This window comes from Pinus tabuliformis, chromosome X, assembly GCF_031772625.1.
Source record: "Pinus tabuliformis cultivar Carrire ecotype Pingquan chromosome X, CPIR1, whole genome shotgun sequence".
Classification (NCBI taxonomy): Eukaryota; Viridiplantae; Streptophyta; class Pinopsida; order Pinales; family Pinaceae; genus Pinus; species Pinus tabuliformis.
The window spans coordinates 1,664,380,872-1,664,394,092 of NC_142308.1; positions in this window are offsets into that span (position 1 = coordinate 1,664,380,872).

The window sequence follows — 13,221 nt, forward strand, 5'->3', positions numbered from 1 at the left end:
TGGCAGCCGTTCAAGCTGTCCAGCGTTTCCGTCACTACATTCTTCTCCGTAAAACTACAGTTATTTCGGATTGCAACCCTATGATTTATATTTTGACAAAACAACTGCTAGGGGGCAAGTACTCTAAATGGATTGTTATCCTGCAAGAGTTCGACTTGGAGTTCGAGAAGTCCAAGTCTAAGAAATCCTTAGTTTTTGCGGAATTGATGTGTGATTTCCCGAGTGCTGACACAGAGACTGTGGCAGAGGAGTCCATTGCGGACGAATCTTTGTTTCTTATCAGTACCTTAGATCCGTGGTACGGGGATATAATCATCTATCTCCAAACCCAAACCTTTCGGCCTGAAGATTCTAAGGCAGAACGTCGAAAAATTCGGTTTCAATCCCAGCAATACAAAATTATTGGAGATACACTTTATCGCCGGGGGGCAGACTTAGTTTTTCGACGTTGTTTAACTCACGAAGAGGCTGAGAAGGTTTTGAATGATTGTCACTCTGGAGCATGTGGCGGTCATATGTCTGGGTATGCCACAACTCAGAAGGTGTTGCGCGCTGGCTATTTCTGGCCGTCTATGTTTAAAGATTGTATCATTGCAGTCAGGAAGTGCCACAACTGTCAAGTGTTTGATCGCAAGATGCGCGCTCCACCTGCTCCTCTCCACCCTATAATTGTTGTTGGTCCATTCGCCAAATGGGGTATCGACTTTATTACTTGTAACCCTCACTCGGCCGGGGGGCATGCGTATATCATCCTCGCGGTTGATTATTTTACTAAATGGGCCGAGGCGATGCCTACATTCGACGCAAGCGGCAAAACAGCTGCAGTTTTCGTATTCAATCATATCATAACTAGGTTTGGTGTCCCACAAGCAATCATTACTGACCATGGGAGCCATTTTCGAAACATCATGATGACTGAGCTTACAAGCCAGCTTGGTTTGCGCCACGATAGCTCTACTCCTTATTATCCGCAAGCCAACGGTTTGGTTGAGTCTATCAACAAAGTTCTGGTTATCATGATCCGACGAACCATTGGTGTTCATCGGTCGAATTGGCACAACATGTTATTTTCAGCGCTATGGGCATACCGAACCTCAGTGAAAAATTCAACAGGGTTCACTCCTTTCCAGCTAGTTTATGGCTTGGAAGCTGTGTTACCCATTGAATGCGAAATCCCATCACTTCAAATGGCTGTCGAATTACTTCCAGCTACTTCCGAAGAGGAGAAACGTTTATTGTACTTAGCTAAATTAGATGAGACTCGACGTGACGCTACATTGGCAATCGAGACTCATGCGAAATGAATGAAAGCTCAGTATGATAGAAATGTAACCCCTCGAAGTTTTTCGGAGGGAGACCTAGTGCTATTATATGATCAAGCTAACGATAAGCTAGGTGCTGGAAAATTCGTTCCTATGTGGCATGGACCCTACATTGTAAAGCGAAAGCTAGCAAAAGGGGCTTATGAGCTGGTTGATTTTGATGGGGACTCTTTGGGTAAACCCAGAAATGGACTTTACCTAAAGAGGTATTATGCTTAAATGGTGGGTATGGAGAAGTTTTTAGATAGGTTAGATTTTCTTTCTAGCTAGCGTGTTTGTTAGTTTAGTCAGTGTGCTTAGCTTAGAGAGTGTGTTTTTCGTCGTTATTCTGGCTTATCTTGGTTTTACTCTTGATATTGCAGATGTCGACGCCTCTCCAAACATACATTGGATTTGCTGATGGTGCTTGTCGTAGTACACGGAATATCTCTTCCGCAGCTTGGGTTATCTATTCGCCCTCTGACGAGTTAGTTTCTATGCATGGGGTAAGCCTCGGTCAAACAACGAACAACATTGCAGAATACAGTGCAGTGGTTGAATTATTATCCGAATCTATTTCATTTGGAATTCGACGTTTGATAGTGAGGTTAGATTCTGAACTTGTTGTATTACAGCTTAATAGAGTTTATGCCATTAGAAATCCTGTGTTATTAAGGTTGTTTTTGAGAGTGCGTCTCTTGGAACGTGAATTTGATTACATTGAATATCAGCATATTCCAAGGTCTTTAAATACATTAGCAGATGCAATTGCTTCTCGAATGTTGGACAGACATTTACGATAATCATGCAAGTAAATTTAAAAACATTTCATCACATATGTTAAACAAGATAAGCCGGTAATAGTGATATATATATAGATAGGAGTGTGTCAAAAAATATACATCGTCTTCGATCATAGGTTGAAAAACACCTTATGATCGGCAAAAATGATAAGTACAAAAAGCCAAAAATGTCACATGTGTCTACAAAAGTGACTAGTCAATCACTGGTGGTGCTCCCTATACGACACCACTGCACGGGCTACCTTACGCAAAAATCTCCTAAACGGTCCAGGGACTGCGACTACAAAGCGCTGAAGCCTGATAGGAATGTCATCCATAGTAGTCTCAGGCATATCTGCCGTCAGACGCTCTAGATCATGCTCCAACTCAGCTAGTACTTCTGCAGCCGCGTCCTGTGGGGCCGGTACCGGTGCAACTGGGTCTCCTCTCAAAAGCCCAGAGGTTGGCTGGACGCTGTGGACCAACATCTGCATTTTGAAAATTTTTACTGTCAGTTTTGAGACGATATATATAAAAACAAAAAAAAAAATACATAATTTGAAAACTTGTGAAAAATAAAGTACCTCTGTCATCCCATTGTTCTCCCTGTGGAAGAACCATGTCCGGATCATGTCGAAAATCTACTCCGGCGTACGGAAAGTCCTGGATCGAGAAAACCTGGTCCTCCAACCAGTGAAAGTAACTATCAGAAAATCGAACAACTGCCGCGCCCTCGTCAGGATGCCGGGCCATCACCGCAACCCATCGTACCAGCTTTGGCTCCCGAGGACCCAAGATATCAACAGTGAGTTGCTGAGGGATCAGCATCGGAACTCTCTCTAAGGCAAAGCTCACGACTAAAGGCCCATATCCAAAAGTTTTCAGTCGTCCGTTCTTTGCCTTAGTCAGTTGGCTCTTCACATTAGCCGACACAGCATCACACCAGTTGAAAATGGTGCCTTGGTAACAGTCAATTTCCATCCGCATTTGGGACCCAGAAGCAATGTGTAAAGTGGCTGCGCCGTAGATTCTGGTAACTGTGAACGCTATAACGTTGAGCTCACACAGAGAGATGTGTTTGATCTCCACGCCTTTCGAGTGGTGTGCACCAGGTGTGCACCAATCTTCCCGGAGACTAACAAGGGATTGGCCACCCGGCCTAGTCCCGGCTAGATTGAGTTTCTCACCTCTGTTTGGCAAGCCAGTGAGAAAGTATACATCCGAGGGCTCTATCTCGAGCTGGTGCCCTCCTATGTAAAAGCATTGCTCTTGAACGTTCCATCTCTCAACCAGCCATTCTAAGAATCTTACCTGAGCCCTCATGCCCGGTATGGCCCAGAATTTGTATAACCCGCATGCTTTTAGGGCATCCAGGGAAGGTTGGTGTTCTATTGCAGCTTCATCAACCTCTTCGTGCTCTCTTTCTCTCCAATCCAACATGGTGAGTGCCCTACACACCAAGAAATAATGATTAGAATTAATTTGGGGAAATTTGATTGGTTATTTGTGAGGATTGGGGTTTCAAATTCCGCGTTCCACGGAGGACGCACCCCGCGTTTGGAACACAGGGCGTCGGGACGCAGCTGGCCTGAAGGTGGGCTGCGTCCCCCGACCATTTTCCTGTATAGGAAAATGTCGGGGGACGCAGGTCACCCGAAGGGAACCTGCGTCCACCGAGGAGCGCATTTTGAAACCTAAACCCTCCCAAAAAACAAAACTAAAACCTAAAAAACAATTTTAATCGGATAGAAATGAAGAGTAGGATGTTGTAAAATACCTGGAAGAGACGGCGTTCGATTCTGACGGTCGGATTTTCCGCAGCGACCACGGGAAGTTTCTTGCCAAAAGCCCTTTGTTCAACCTCAACAGTAAAACGGTAAAAATGACATGGTAAAAGTCTTTTTATAGGTTTTTTGGATGAATTTGTTCATTTTTCACCATGAAAAGATGTTTTTCGATGTATTTTTGCCTATCTTAAACAGGTATGAGTAATGTGTTGCTTTTTGTGCAGGACAAAGGGATTTAGAGGGAAAATTGTCATTTTTCACGAACCAAAATATCAGAGTCATCTTTTAAGCCCTTTTCTGACTCCTAAAATATGAAAAGATTGCCGAGCGTTTCTTTTACACTCGTTAAAACAGAATTAAAAGACGGTCCCCTTATAGCTCTTTTCTGACCGTAAAATCAGGAAAAGATTGCTTGGTTTTTGTCGTTTCAAACTCGATACGGAAATAAAGCGACGTGTCCTTGATCGCTTTTTACTTTTCAGGTCAGTGGCACTAATTATGAAAGTACTCCTTGGTCGCAAGATCAAGCGGTTCCCCCAGGTATTATTTTATACTTTTTCGGGCTTGAGGGACACAAATCTACGAAAAAGTTCAACTTGGAGTCTTCTTAAGTTTTTCAGACTCTCTAAAATTGAAAAACACCAAGTTTCTCCTATACTGGGCTCGTTAAACATTTCACAGTAAAGGACCTGTTCAATTACAAACAGGAACGAACCACTCCTTCCTAGGGTTCGAATCAAAACTAGGTTGGACTCATCCGAAGGATGAGCTTATAATCAAGCATATGTTATCCTCCTCAAGCTTGTTAAAAATAAAGAGGTACTTGCCAGAAATGGTGGGGGAAAAGAGAGAAGAATGAACCTATTTGTTACCTTTTGTCTCAAAAGAAACTTTATTACCACTCTTGAACACGACACTTTTCATTCACCTGGGTTGGGAAATCTTTTACCTCACAGTTGATCAAACCACTTTGAAAGTCTTTAACCGGGTTCCGGGGATTAACTTTGAGTTATTCGTCACCAAGCCATCTGTCGTGTCGTTATTTGTTCAAGAGGTCTGCAAGCAAAACTTTCATCTGCAAAATACTTGTCATCCATTTGACCATCCCTGAGTCAGTCCTTACAGCAACATTTCTTCAACTTGAACAATGATTTCGTGTTGCGGGCTTGCCTGCAACGGGTCGCTTTCTATCGACATCAGCACATTATCTAGAGAGATGACTTAGAAATCATCAGTACCTTGAAGTCTGCATGCATCAATGGCAGGTTTCTCGCCTTTGACGTCAGTTTACATCATTGACTTTCGATCGAAGGATTCCGTGAAATGTTCGACATCAACTCATTCATTCACATCTCATGGATTGTACTGGGTACTTTGAGAACCATTGACATTACTGGTGGTCTCTCTCACGTTTGTTAACAGTTTACATCATCGACTGGTAATCAAGTGGTTTCTACCATGTTCGACATCAACTCATTTATTCGCATGGCTAGAATCGTACCAATTCGGGAAGTAGAAATGAAGACCCTGGATCTAGTTTCCACCATCCAGGCTGCGAGGAGTTTTGTATTCATTATCTAAGTAGACTAATCATAAACAGATGGCTGCGTCCATACTGTGTCTACAAAAGTCTATGATTGTGATGTACTGCAAGATCATTCCTGTATCAGAGTAGTTAGTCTGTTAGTTAAAGTTTTGATCTGAGTATGGGAATGCCTACCTCAGTGATGATATAATCTTATACATGTATTTTGTGTTGAAAATTGCAGGTTCTGACCAGGCTCTCCACGGATAATCCTTGAAATGATAAAGCACTTCACCCTTCCTAGATATTACAAACCCTAATCTATTCCAGGCTTCGCACTTTAGGGGGCAATCTGTTACACTAAAAAATGTCACCATGACTATTTACAGTTAGTATGGCTCAATCAACAGTCATGCTACCCTCTTAGGCAAGTCTTATGCCTCTGCTCTCCATGTCAAACTCCAAAAAAGAGAGAAAGTCTTGTATAAATGTATTTATCTCTGGGGACGCAGGTTCTCTCAACCTTACCTGCGGGGACGCTCCCAATGTTCACAAAAGCTGCGTCCAAAGACACTCTGTATGTAAAGGGACAGGTGCGTCCCCCTGTAAAGGTTAGAATGCGCAAGTTTCATCTTTAAAAAGTTACTTGTGGTCATTTCTAGAGCATTCTAGAAGGTTGTTCGACGTGTATTGGGCGCCTCCAGATGGTTCATGCACTCCTATCAAAGAGGAACTTATCCCATCAATAAGGGAGCTATCCCACCCAAAGAGGGGATTATCCCATTGATGGTGGACCTGATTAACCTCCTCTTGAGCACTATAAATACAGGCATTGGGCCAGAAGGAGGGGAGGTTGAAGCTATACATTTTCTAAGGGTAAATGCTGCAGGAATTAGGACTCCCATTTAGAAGCTTGTGAGGAGAGATTGCCATCTTTGCTTGTTCTATTTGGAAGTGGGTGTGCTTTGTCAAAGTAAAGGAGAACTCTTGACGGACCCTGGGAAGGACTTGCACAACACCAAGGCTCAGGTTGTATTTGTTTTTTTTGTTACCTATTAATGCAAATGAGTCCATTCTTCTCAATAACTTGTTGTTTATGAGTTATTTCATGTGCTCCTTGGTCTACATGATGAATATGCTTTGTTTTATGTTATAATCAGGTGCTATTTAATTGTTTGACTGTTGTTGATTACAGGTTTTGGAGAAAAGGAGGAGCTCATCCAGATCAACAAAGCTTGGACTTCTACAACAGCGTTTGGACAAAGGTAAGAACAAAACACTTGATATCTCATATCATAATGCATGTTTAGAGAAGGATAGATCTTGTTTGTCTTGTTTGTCACTAGAGAGTCTTAGGCTCCTAGGGAGGTTGGTTGTGTCCGCACAATCGACTCTTTCCGCCTGACAATTGCACACCTCTCCCTTAGGAGGGCACTCAGGATTTCTAAGAACCTACCACAGGGTTAAGAAGGATTTTTTTGGGATGGCCTTAAATCGGATATTCAAAAGTTTGTGGTGGAATGTTTGGTTTTCCAACAAAATAAAGTTGAAACAATTAAGACTCCAGGACTATTACAACCTTTATCCATTCCAAGCCAATGTTGGGAGGAGGTTTCAATGGATTTTATCACAGGTTTACCCAAGTCCGAAGGAAAGAGTGTTATCATGGTGGCAGTGGAAAAACTTACCAAGTATGCACACTTTTGTGCATTATCTCATCCATTTAAAGCTAGTACAATTTCTACTGTATTTATGGAAACAATTCAAAAGCTACATGGAAACCCAAAGATTATTGTAAGTGACAGAGATCCCATTTTCACTGGAAGTTTTTGGATAAAATTATTTTCTTATCTTGGTACTTAGTTAGCTCATAGCTCATCTTATCATCGTCAACCTGATGGGCGAACTGAGATAGTAAACAGATGTTTGGAAGGATATCTTCTTTGCTTTTTATATGATAAACAAACACAATGGGTCAAATGGTTTCCTCTGGCTGAATGGTGGTATAACACTTCCTTCCATACTGCAACAAAAATGACCCCATTTATGGCACTTTATGGATATCATCCACCATCCATCACATCATATTTAAGAGAAAATTCTAAGGTTCAAGAAGTGGAAGATCACATTGAGCATCAGCAACAAGTTCTCCAACTCTTAAAGGATAACCTCACCTTGGCACAAAATAGAATGAAACAATAGGCTCATCAACATTGCAGTGAAAGAATTTTTGATGTAGGTGATTGGGTATTCCTATGGCTACAGCCATATAAACCAATGTCCCTCAAGCAAGCTAAGAAGGATAACAAATTATCACCAAAGTATTATGGTCCATACAAGGTGTTGCAAAAGATAGGTAATATGGCATACAAATTGGAGCTTCCTGTAGCTTCTCGAGTGCACCCAGTTTTCCATGTTTCATTCTTAAATAAGGTTATAGGTGACAAGCTTCCAGTTCAAACAAAATTGCCAGAACTTGGTGAGAAAGGAAAAATCATATTGGAACCTGAAGCAGTCAAAGAAACAAGAACTTGACAGCTACGAAATAGATCAATTTCAGAGTATCTCATCAAGTGGAAGAACTTACCTGTTGAAGATTCCACATGGGAGGATGAGAATTTTATAAAGAAGCATCCAAAACTACTCAAGCGTTGAGGACAACACTTTTTTGAAGGAGAGGGGCATGTTAGGTCCTTATAATATTAGTGATCCCCCCATTACTATTGTCGTTGTATCCCTTATTGTTATTATTGTGCCCCATAGAATCCCTCTATTGTTATTTTTGTGCCTTTATATTATTATTGTTAGGTCAGCTTGGTTATATTGTGACCCTGTAGACTCCTATATATAGAAAGGATGATTTGTCATTTGAATCATCTAAGAATTGTTCATTTGTGTAATGTAAAGGAGGTTGTCCCCTCAAAGAGGCTTATTTCTAAGGCGTTGATCTATCTTTTCTATTTTTTTGTGAGTTGTTTTCATAGCAGGGAATCCCATTGGATGACATCCCAAAAGGATAGGCACCAGTGAAAGGAGCAAAAGGTTGGGTGCCCCCACTTGGACCCAGAATGGAGGTAGAGCCAACAACTACTCTACTAGGTATAACAATAGAGATAGCAATAGTACCCACTCCTACAACAGAATGCCGGGTTTTCACACGAGAAGTATTAATAGTCATACTTACACTACTAACATTAGTCATCTAGAAAAAAGGAGAGTGATCAGGGCTTGCTGACCTATGAGTCAGGGTACCTACGTATGATACAACGTATAGAAGGTGAGAAGGAAGGGGTGTCGAAGGTGTCATGGGTGACTTGTGGATGTCCTTAATATCAATCTCATCTTCCAATTGGAAGAGAACCCTAGCAAGGACCAGAGCGTTTTTTTTCAAATTATGAACTACACTAGGTTCACCCTGTGAAATGAGAGACCCTAAAGTAGGATTAATCTCCAATGCGTCAACTGCTACTGGTTGAAAATCACCAACAAAACTACTCCTATGCCTTCTATATGAAGGTTTGACACTTGTAGGGGAAAGCCCATAAAGCCTTCTAGAACAACAAACCTATCGATCAACCACTTTTAATATTAAGTGTTATCACTCACAATTTCCCTTAGAGGTTATCAGAAGAAGGAGTAACACGAGGTAACCACAAACCAATCTTTTAAGTATAGGATCTAGCCAACCTATGACTCAGAGAGGGCTCTCTCTATATAATTTAGCTTTGTTTCTTATGGTATTTTAGGCTAGTTCTTAGTGTTCCTTGGGGTTTTGGTTTTGATTTGAAGGTTGGGTGGTGGAATTCTTAGAGTAGATGGATAGAGCTAGGTCTTCAAGCCATTGGGCTATGGAGTCAACAAATGGATATCAGGATTGGACCAATTCATTAAAGGGAATGTTCATAGGGTAGGCTAGCAGAGCAAAATGCAAATATTTAGGCATAATGGGTGAAGTAATTCCAACCAGGGTGAAAGGGAACTTAAGAATCCTTAGACCCGGATCAAAATGGAGAACAAAGGATAATCATGAACAGAGGGCAATTAAGAATCCTTTGCTATAGATCACAAGCAGTCACCTAAACTAAGGAGCAATCAAGAATTCTTTAACTTAGATTTGTGAAGAAAACATATAATAATGCATAATAGTCAAGACAGAGTGCATTTAAGCAATTTTTGAAATATCATTACATGTTATAACATTTATATTTTAGAGATACATAAATATTATGGAAAAAACTTGAAGGAAAACAACATTGAACATGAGAGAATACTTATTTGTATTTCTCTTTACACAAGAATCCTGTAAAATATCTGATCTTTATTCCTTGATCCAGTAAGTCAATCCAGTTATTGATACAATAGAATATCTGATTTGAGAGAAAAAGTCTATAGAAATGTTTTGGAATCCACACTACATACTTCGAATTGTGAAGTATTTATACAAAAACTTATTATGAAATATCTCAAAACAACTTGAGATTTATTCTAGGAAATACAAATATCTTTTAGCAAGAAGATAGAGATAGCTAATGAACTGTTTCTTGTTGTCCCTTTAATTATGGTTGTGCTAGCCTTTATGGTTGAGGTGTAGCCCTTATGTTGGCTGATAGTTGTGGAATTTTTACGCTGGAGTCTTCTTTACTTTGATCTTTCATGTGATACTCTTTGACCCTGTTGTGCTGCTTTTACTTGTTTCACTATGCTGCCTTCATTTTTACTGCACAGTAATTTTCACCTGTTTATTTATCACAGTAAACCTGTCATTGTCTCCCACCATTCTACATCTGGTAATTTCACATTTACCATTCTCCTCTAGATTTCATCAGCCTCAATATATTTTTCAAAGTTTGGCTTGGTGAGAATGTTATGAAACCAGCTCACAAAAAGATAGAAAAGAGAGATCCACGCCTTAGAATTCAGCCTCTTCGAGGGGGCAACCTCCTTTACATTACATAAATGAACAATTCTTGGATGATACAAATGACAAAACCTCCTTTCTATATATAGGAATCTAAGGAGTCACAATATAATCCAGCCGACCTAACAATAATAATATAAAGCCACAAAAATAACAATAGAGGGATTCTATGGGGCACAGAAATAACAATATGGGGGTAATAGGGGCACAACAATATAAATAAGGGGTATAACTACAATAGTAATGGGGTAATCACTAGTATTATAGGGACCCAACATGCCCCTCTCCTTCAAAAAAGTGTTGTCCTCAACGCTTGAGTAGTTCTGGATACTTCTGCATAAAATTCTCATCCTCCCATGTGGAATCTTCAGCGGATAAGTTCTTCCACTTGATAAGATACTCTGAAATTGATCGATTTCGTAGCTGTCGAGTTCTTGTTTCTGTGACTGCTTCCGGTTCCAATATAATTTTTCCTTCCTCGTCAAGTTCTGGCAATATTGTTTGAACTGGGAGCTTGTCGCCTATAACCTTCTTTAAACATGAAACATGGAAAACTGGGTGCAATCGAGAAGCTGCAGGAAGCTCCAATTTGTATGCCATAGTACCAATCTTTTGCAACACCTTGTACGGACCATAATACTTTGGTGATAATTTATTATCCTTCTTAGCTTGCTTTAGGGACATTTGCTTATATGGTTGTAGCCGTAGGAATACCCAATCACCTACATCAAAACTTCTTTCACTGCGATGTTGATCTGCCTGTTGTTTCATTCTATTTTGTGCCAACACGAGGTTATCCTTTAAGAGTTGGAGGACTTGTTGTTGATGTTCGATGTGATGTTCCACTGCCTGAACCTTAGAATTTTCTCTTAAATATGATGTGATGGATGGTGGTTGATACCCATAAAGTGCCATAAATGGGGTCATTTTTGTTGCTGTATGGAAGGAAGTGTTATACCACCATTCAGCCAGAGGCAACCATTTGACCCATTGTGTCTGTTTATCAGATACAAAGCAACGAAGATATCCTTCCAAACATTTGTTTACTATCTCAGTTTGCCCATCAGATTGAGGATGATAAGATGAGCTATGAGCTAACTGAGTACCAAGACAAGAAAATAATTCTGTCCAAAAATTTCCAGTGAAAATGGGATCTCTGTCACTTACAATAATCTTTGGGTTTCCATGTAGCTTTTGAACTGTTTCCATAAATGCAGTAGAAACTGTACTGGCTTTAAATGGATGTGATAATGCACAAAAGTGTGCATACTTGGTAAGTCTGTCAACTACCACCATGATGACACTCTTTCCCTCAGACTTGGGTAAACCTGTGATAAAATCCATTGAAACCTCCTCCCAACGTTGGCTTGGAATGGATAAAGGTTGTAATAGACCCGGTGTCTTAATTGTTTCAACTTTATTTTGTTGGCAAACCAAACATTCCGCCACAAACTTTTGAATATCTGATTTAAGGCCATCCCAAAAAAATTCCTTCTTAACCCTGTGGTAAGTTTTTAAAAATCCTGAGTGCCCTCCTAAGGGAGAAGTGTGCAATTCCATAAGAATCTTTTGTTTTAGCTGGGAATTCTTACAGAGGTATAAGCGATCTTTGTACCATAACGAATCATTTTTCCAGCTAAATGTATCAGAAGTACTGGAATCTTGTTGTAGCTTTCGAATAAGTGCCCACACTTCTTCGTCATTCTTCCATTCCTCCCTTGCTTCGTTTATCCAATCTGGTTGGATAATAGAAATGGCACACAACAATGCTTCCACATCCTCATCCTTTCTTGAGAGTGCATCTGCCACCACATTTTGCTTCCCTTTTTTGTAGATGATTTCAAAGTCATAACCCAACATCTTTGTGACCCACTTTTGTTGCTCTTCAGAGGATAATCTTTGTTCTAAAAAGTATTTAAGGCTATCATGATCCGTTTTTACCTTGAAGTGTCTTCCCATTAGGTAGGGTCGCCATTTCTTAAGTGCATGGAGTATTGCCAACATTTCCTTCTCATAAATAGCTTTGCTTAAAAACTTTCCCTTGATTGGACGACTTTCAAAAGCAATGGGTCTTTCATCTTGCATTAGAACAACACCAATTCCATTTCCTGAAGCATCACATTCCACAATAAAGGTTTTTGTGAAGTCCGGTGTAGCTAAGACCGGTGCTTGGCACATTGCCTCTTTAAGATGTTCAAAGGCCTTTGTTGCTTCCGGAGTCCATGAAAATGAATCTTTCTTCAATAATGTTGTTAGAGGTGCTGCTATTCTCCCATAATTCTTAACAAACTTGCGATAATACCCTGTCAACCCAAGAAATCCTCGCAGATGCTTTATGGATGTGGGGATTTTCCATTCCTTAATGGCTTTAATTTTGCTAGGGTCTACCTTAACTCCTTCATGAGATACAATATGACCCAAATATTCCACCTCCTGGACTCCAAAGAAACATTTGGATCTTTTTGCATATAATTGTTTCTCCTCCAATAGTTGTAGCACCTTGTCAACATGTTCAACATGATCCTTCCAAGACTTGCTGTAGATTAGTATATCATCAAAAAATACTAACACAAATTTTCTAAGGAATGGTTTGAAAATTGAATTCATCAAACCTTGAAATGTTGAAGGTGCATTGGTAAGGCCAAAAGGCATGACCAAAAATTCATAATGACCCTCATGAGTTCTAAATGCCGTTTTCGGAATGTCTTCAATCTTCATTCTGATTTGATGATATCCCGAACGAAGATCCAACTTGGTGAAGTAAATTGATCCATGCAATTCATCCAGTAATTCATCAATGACAGGAATGGGGAACTTATCTTTAATAGTGAGCTTGTTGAGCTCCCTATAATCTGGACACATGCGCCATGATCCATCCTTCTTGTGCACCAATACTACTGGAGCTGAG